Source organism: Microtus oregoni, unplaced genomic scaffold, assembly GCF_018167655.1.
Source record: "Microtus oregoni isolate MIOR12 unplaced genomic scaffold, Mior012 000005F_ref0000423, whole genome shotgun sequence".
NCBI classification, from domain to species: Eukaryota; Metazoa; Chordata; class Mammalia; order Rodentia; family Cricetidae; genus Microtus; species Microtus oregoni.
Genome location: NW_024543064.1, coordinates 9,549,162 through 9,555,575, shown reverse-complemented (window position 1 = coordinate 9,555,575; position 6,414 = coordinate 9,549,162). Strand labels below are relative to the sequence as shown.

The following is a 6,414-nucleotide window of genomic DNA, read 5'->3' as shown; positions in this document are numbered from 1 at the left end:
AAGTATAAAACATGAGAACACTGAGACCGAGGATGATACCACAGGCCTGAGGCAGGAGAAGCTGGATAAGGATCGATTTCTCTCCCAAAGCCTGGGCCTCTTAGGGTCTCTATCAGCAGCTGTTCTGGAGGGGAGCTGCACCAGGGAAACCAGCCAAACAGCTCTCCTCTCAGACAGGGAAGAAAGGGGGAAGAGCATTCATGAAACAAACACTCCCTCCTGCTCCAAACTGAGGAAGAAAGCAGCATCCCTCCCCTAGCTTTCCGGGGCCTGATGTCGCTTACCTGGCATTTACCAAAACCCATCCAACTTAATCCCTAACCAAAGTCAGAAGGTGCCCAAAATTTGTTGGGGAGGGGAAGAGGCTGGTGTGACACCAAACAGATCTTTATCTGAAGCCATGATTGGTGCCATTTCTTGCTGTTTGTTTGCTAGCCGGCTCTTCCAGCTGCTCGGCCAGTTGCAGGGCCTTGCTGACTTCTCGCCTGGCCAAGAAGTGCTTGGTCTGCCGCGCCAGGGCAGAGTCTGCTTCCTTCACAAAGGTCTCCAAGTCATAGTCTGGCTGATCGGTCATCACCGAGAGCTCAGGTCACCTTGGTCCTTGCTGTTTGATCTCCCGAGCTCCTCCGTGCCTCTCTCTTCCAGCTCCCTGATCTGAGTCGTGACTTCATTAAAGCTGGACATCTGGGAAGACAGCTCCTCCTCTCCCTTGAAGAAACTGACTGCCAGCGAGGTCCCATTAGAATTGGCTTCCATCTCTTGTGTTTCCATTTGAACTGGCTGCTCTCCACTGGACCCACTGTGGGGCTCAGCTCCTTGACTCTGTCTGCATAGCTCAGCAGATTTAAAGTATATCCACACAGGAGCTTCCACCTGGTGAGATCACGGCAATCATGCGTCCTAGAGTTCTCCCCAAGGAATGAGCCCTCGGCACCAGTGTCAGCTTGCTCTTGCTGAATGAGGTGGGAGCCTTGTTCTGTCCCAGAGCCCTGCTGCACTCTTTTGGAGCTAGGAGAGACTTGTTAATCTCTGCACCCTCCATGAGAGTCAGCACTAAAAAGTGTAGGCCCTTCATTCATTCCCTGCCAGGTCCACCAAAGAGAATTTGCCATGTAATCTCCCTTTGGCTCGAAGAAGAAGAATCTGGAAGTAGGCATGGGAGCAGGAGGAGTTGGCAAACGTTTGTCCAGAAGTCCTGCAGGTGCTGCCCATGTTGGTCATCTTGATGACATCATGAACACAGTTGACCAGGTACAGTCCCACAGCCTGCACCTGCTGCTTGCTCTCCTCCAGGACACGTAACTTGGCCTTCTTGTTGAGCAGACCAAATACCTTTCCATTGTAGATCTCGAAGACTGTCACATAAACTTCCAGGAGCAAGTCTTAATAAGGAAGACATCCCGGGAAGCCATTGGATAGATCCCCTCAGATGCATTCTGGGATTTACCAGTCAAGTCTCCACCCATTGCTTGAGTGTTCCCACTGCCGGTCTGCCCGGTCTGCCCATAGGCAAAGTAGGTTGCTCTTCCCCCTTCAAAAATCGTCTGTAGCCGGGCGATGGTGGCGCACGCCTTTAATCCCAGCACTCGGGAGGCAGAGGCAGGTGGATCTCTGTGAGTTCGAGACCAGCCTGGTCTACAGAGCTAGTTCCAGGACAGGCTCCAAAGCCACAGAGAAACCCTGTCTCGAAAAACCAAAAAAAAAGTGGCCTTGCAGCGAGCTTGTGGACAACTTCACTGGGAGCTGTTTCATCAAAGGCAAAGATGAAGAAGACCACCTGGTTCTCCAGACACTTTGTCAAGTCCACTTTTAATTTGGTTCATGCTCAGAGGAAACACTTGCTGGGGCAGAAACCACATCGATTTCTTTCTTGGCCAACTCTTGTTTATTCAGCGAGCGCTTCTGAACACAGGCACGGATCTGTGCTCTTCCATAGGATCAGTCACAGTGAGTGGGTGACATTCCAGAAATTTTTTAATCATTCGGGCAGATTCCCGTTTTGGAATGCTGCTGTCGTATTCCTGAGCTCGCTTTATTCTTAATTCCGAGTTCTGGGCCCTCTTCTCTTCACGCTTGTTCTTCAGTTTTTCCATTTCCTTCACAATTCCTCGGAATGACAACTGAAAACTGCTTGAGTTTGTAGCCACAGGCAGCTCCACCTGTTTCATTTTCCTGAGTGTCCCTGTCCTCACCATTACTGCGATGGATCTTGATGGAGAGACCAGGAAACAATCGGGCGTGAAGAGACTCCATGGACTTGCGAACAGAAGCAGGAAAAACAAATGCAAGAAGCTTGGAAACTTCGGCTCTGCTAATACAGCTCAGTAATCGGGCTCAGTATTCTTATCTGAGTTAGAAATGACTGCTGTACCCATTTGATAAATGAACCCAGCGTCAGCAGTTACATTGTAGAGTTATACCTCCTACAGCTGGGGAAACCTTCAAGGATATCTGGTTTAGTGATATATATGTATATGTTTTTCCCTGTGACAGGGTCTCATTGTAACAGGGCAAGACAATGCAAAGGTTCCTCCATCTTGTATTCTTGATGAGGCCATTTCATGTTTAACCAGAATTTTATCCTCCTGATGGAGAATTCCATAGAAAATTACCCAACTCTGTTCTTGGAACCAAAGGTGAGGATGCCCTAACTAACTTGTTTCAGCCTCTGTTAAACTGCCCATTTGTGTGAAAACGCCCCTGCCCCCAGCTAACTGATTATTTTAACTCCTATTAAGATTGCTTGCTTCAGCTGGGCACTTAGGAGGCAGAGGCAGGTGGATCTCTGTGAGTTCGAGGCCAGCCTGGTCTACAGAGCTAGTTCCAGGGTTACAGAGAAACTCTGTCTCAAAAAAAAAAAAAAAAGAAAAGAAAAGAAAAGAAAGAAAAGACTGCTTGCTTCAAACTGATTACTTCTACAAAGCCCCCCTGTAGCTGCCGAGCAAGACATCAGGAGGCGGTTTTTGCCTTTAAAAACTTGGCTACCAATGGTGTCTGAGTGGTCATCTCTGGTGGGCTGCCCATGACATCAAGTAGCCCAGGCTGGCCTCAAACTCACTGTGCAGACCAAGATTTCTTTGCTCTTCTGACTCTCCTGCGCCCACTGGCTGAGTGCTAGGACCATTGTTGCCCACAACCACGGTCGGTTTATGTTGTGCTCCGAACATAGCCCAGAGTTGCACGTGTGCTGGGTGAGCACTCTCCCAGTGGAGCTCCGTCTTCAGCCCTTGCTCTGCTCACTGCAGAATCCATTGTTTCAGAGACAGAAATTTAAATGTATGAATACATATATAAACCAGAGAAAAATGGGCCTCTAGGAATAATTCCAAACTGGTGCGGCCATAGCAGCCTCTAGAAGATTTGTTCAAACAGCAATGACAGTGACTCACCTTTATCCTACAGATCCAGACATTTAGGGGTGGGCCAATGACCTCCCCCCACCACCCCCAGGGCATTCTGATGCTGGCCAAAGTAGAGCCAGGGAGTGGAGGAGGAAGGGCCTCCCTGGGTGAGACTTAGATCCCACTCTGGTCAACCAGATCACAGACTGAGACGATCTTACTACATAACCCTGGCTGGCCAGGAACTCATATGTAGGTCTGGCTGTATTCATAGAGATCCTCCTGCCTCCGGACTCCAGCAGGTGCCTTGCATCAAGTCAAATTATTCTTAGCATGTTTGACTCTTTTTTTTTTCTCGGGGAGGTGGGGGGTTCGAGACAGGGTTTCTTCGTGTATCCCTGGCTATGTTGGGACCAGCTCTATAGGTCAGGCTGGCCTCAAACTCAGAGATCCACCTGCCTCTGCCTACTGAGTGCTGAGATTAAAGGTGTGCATCACCACCCAGCTTGTTTGATTTTCTTTTTTTTTCTTTTTCTTTTTCTTTTTTTTTTTAATATTTATTTATCATGTATACAATATTCTGTCTGTGTGTATGCCTGCAGGCCAGAAGAGGGCACCAGACCCCATTACAGATGGTTGTGAGCCACCATGTGGATGCTGGGAATTGAACTCGGGACCTTTGGAAGCGCAGGCAATGCTCTTAACCTCTGAGCCATCTCTCCAGCCCTTGTTTGATTTTCTTAAAGGGTATTGTATGCATGCGTGTTGGCTAGTTTTATGTCAACTTGACATAGGTTGAAGTCATTGAAAGGAGCTTCAATTAAGAAAATAATCTCCAACCAAGTAATGGTGGTGCACACCTTTAATCCCAGCATTCAAGGAGGCAGAGGCAGGCAAATCTTGGTGAGTTTGAGACCAGCCTGGTCTACAGAACGAGTTTCAGGACAAACCCTGTCTCAAAAAACCAAACAAAAGAAAGAAAGGAAGGAAGGAAGGAAGGAAGGAAGGAAGGAAACCTCCAGCTGAGCAGTGGAGACACATGCCTTTAATATCAGCACTCAGCGGCAGAGGCAGGTGAATCTCTGAGTCTGAAGCCAGCCTGGACAGTCTGAGGTCCAGACAGTCAGGGATACACAGAAGACAATACCTTCAGAAGATCAGGCTGTAGGCAAAGCTATAGGGCATTTTCTTGATTAGTGATTGCTGCTTGAAGACCCAGTCTATTGTGGGTAGTCCCATGCCTGGGCTTGTGGCCTTGGGTTCTATAAAAAATCAGGCTGAGCAGGCCACAAGGAGCAAGCCTATAAGCAGTGCTCCCCCAAGGCCACTGCAGCCGTTCCTGCCTCCCTGTTCCTGACCTGTTTGAGTTCTGTAAAACTTTAAGACAATTCTGAAGCCATTTCTGACAATTCTGAACCCTTTCAGCCTCTGTGCCTTAGTGCTTACCCTCCTCCCCTGGGAAACAAGGACCTAACAGCTACATACGCACGTATGTTCTCCAGAAATTGAGGCAAGATGACCTTTAAGATGTTGACTCAGGGGGGCTGGAGAGATGGCTCAGTGGTTAAGAGCATTGCCTGCTCTTCCAAAGGTCCTGAGTTCAATTCCCGGCAACCACATGGTGGCTCACAACCATCTGTAATGAGGTCTGGTGCCCTCTTCTGGCCTGCAGACATACACAGACAGAATATTGTAACATAATAAATAAATAAATATTTAAAAAAAAAAAAAAAAAAAAAAAAAAAAAAAAGATGTTGACTCAGTTCCTGAACAATTACCCATATACGCATGTTTTGATTCAGTCCCCTGGGAAACGGGGTCAAAATGACCTCTTACCTCATCTGATCTGGCAACAGCTTTCCAGCCAATTATTGGTAATAGCCCTTTCGAATAAGCCAATCATAATAGTCAAAGAACAACCTCCCTCTTGATTCCGTGGCCTTCTTTAAAAGTAGCCTGTACCAGCTATTCGAGGTCTCTCGGCTTCCCGAACACTGAGGGACCCTGTCATGACAGAATTAATAAAATCCTCATGCTTTTGCGTCAGCTATGGTGTGAGGGGTGGTCTCTGGGGGCGACTCATCCTCGGTGTTTGGATTCTAGGGTCCAACAGTTCACGTCCTTACTCCCTTCGCTGATGAACAGCAATATGGAAGCCAAATAAACCCTTTCCTCCCCAAGTTGCTTTGGTTGTAGTCTTTCACCATGGCAATGGAAACCTTAAGACACTGCACATGTGTATGTTAGGCAACCATAGTCTCCAGAACCTAAGGTCAGTTCTCCCTACCCCAGAACCATCTTAACCAGCTGGACCGGGCATGGCATAATGGCCCAGAGAAGTTAGGAAAGGGATTGTGAACTGTGGGTGAAGGTGTCCCTGACCGGGGCAGGGGTGATATGGGTGGGGGACCCAGGGCAGGGACCGCAGGGGAAGAATTCATCCTGAAACCCTGCAGAAGGAATGCAGCCCTCTTGACCTCTTGTTTTCTAGAAGTGTGTCTCATCACCAGGACTGTAAGAACATAGGTGCATATCCTTTTAAGGCAATGGGATGGTTGTGTCTTGTTACAGTAGCTACAACAAACACATTCTACCTTGCTGAGCTTTCCACAGCTGCTAAGCAACTGACTAGGGCAGAGTGTTCTTAGATGCTCTTGCTGTGGCCTGAGCCACCCTCTCCCTTCCCCTCTGTCCATCCCCTCAGCTTTGCCACTTTGATCTACACATCTTTCCCTAGGAAAATCTCCCTTGGCTACATGGCTGGATCAGACATCTCCATCATGGACGTCATGACTCCCATTTCCTCTGGCACACCTTCATATCTTCCCAGGTCTCAAGTCCCATAGTCCTGTTCTCCATCACCCGTGTCGGGTCAGTATTTAGGAGACCTCCTCTCCTGCTGAACTGAGATTCTGTGAAGCCAGCACCTGCTCTATTATAGTTTTGTAAATTTTTATGGACTGATGGGCTGGGAGTTAGAAAAGATGGAGCACTGTCTCCCAGAGCTCTCGTGGCCTTCCAGCATCCCTGCTTTCTTTTAGTCTTTCAACAGATGTTTACCAGGCCATTAGTG

General features: G+C 48.2%; 1 pseudogene; it reads right to left on the bottom strand.

Moving 5' to 3' along the window:
• Positions 1-388: 388 nt before the first annotated feature.
• On the bottom strand, positions 389-2,195 carry LOC121448449 (annotated as a pseudogene).
• Between the last annotated feature and the right edge of the window lie 4,219 nt (positions 2,196-6,414).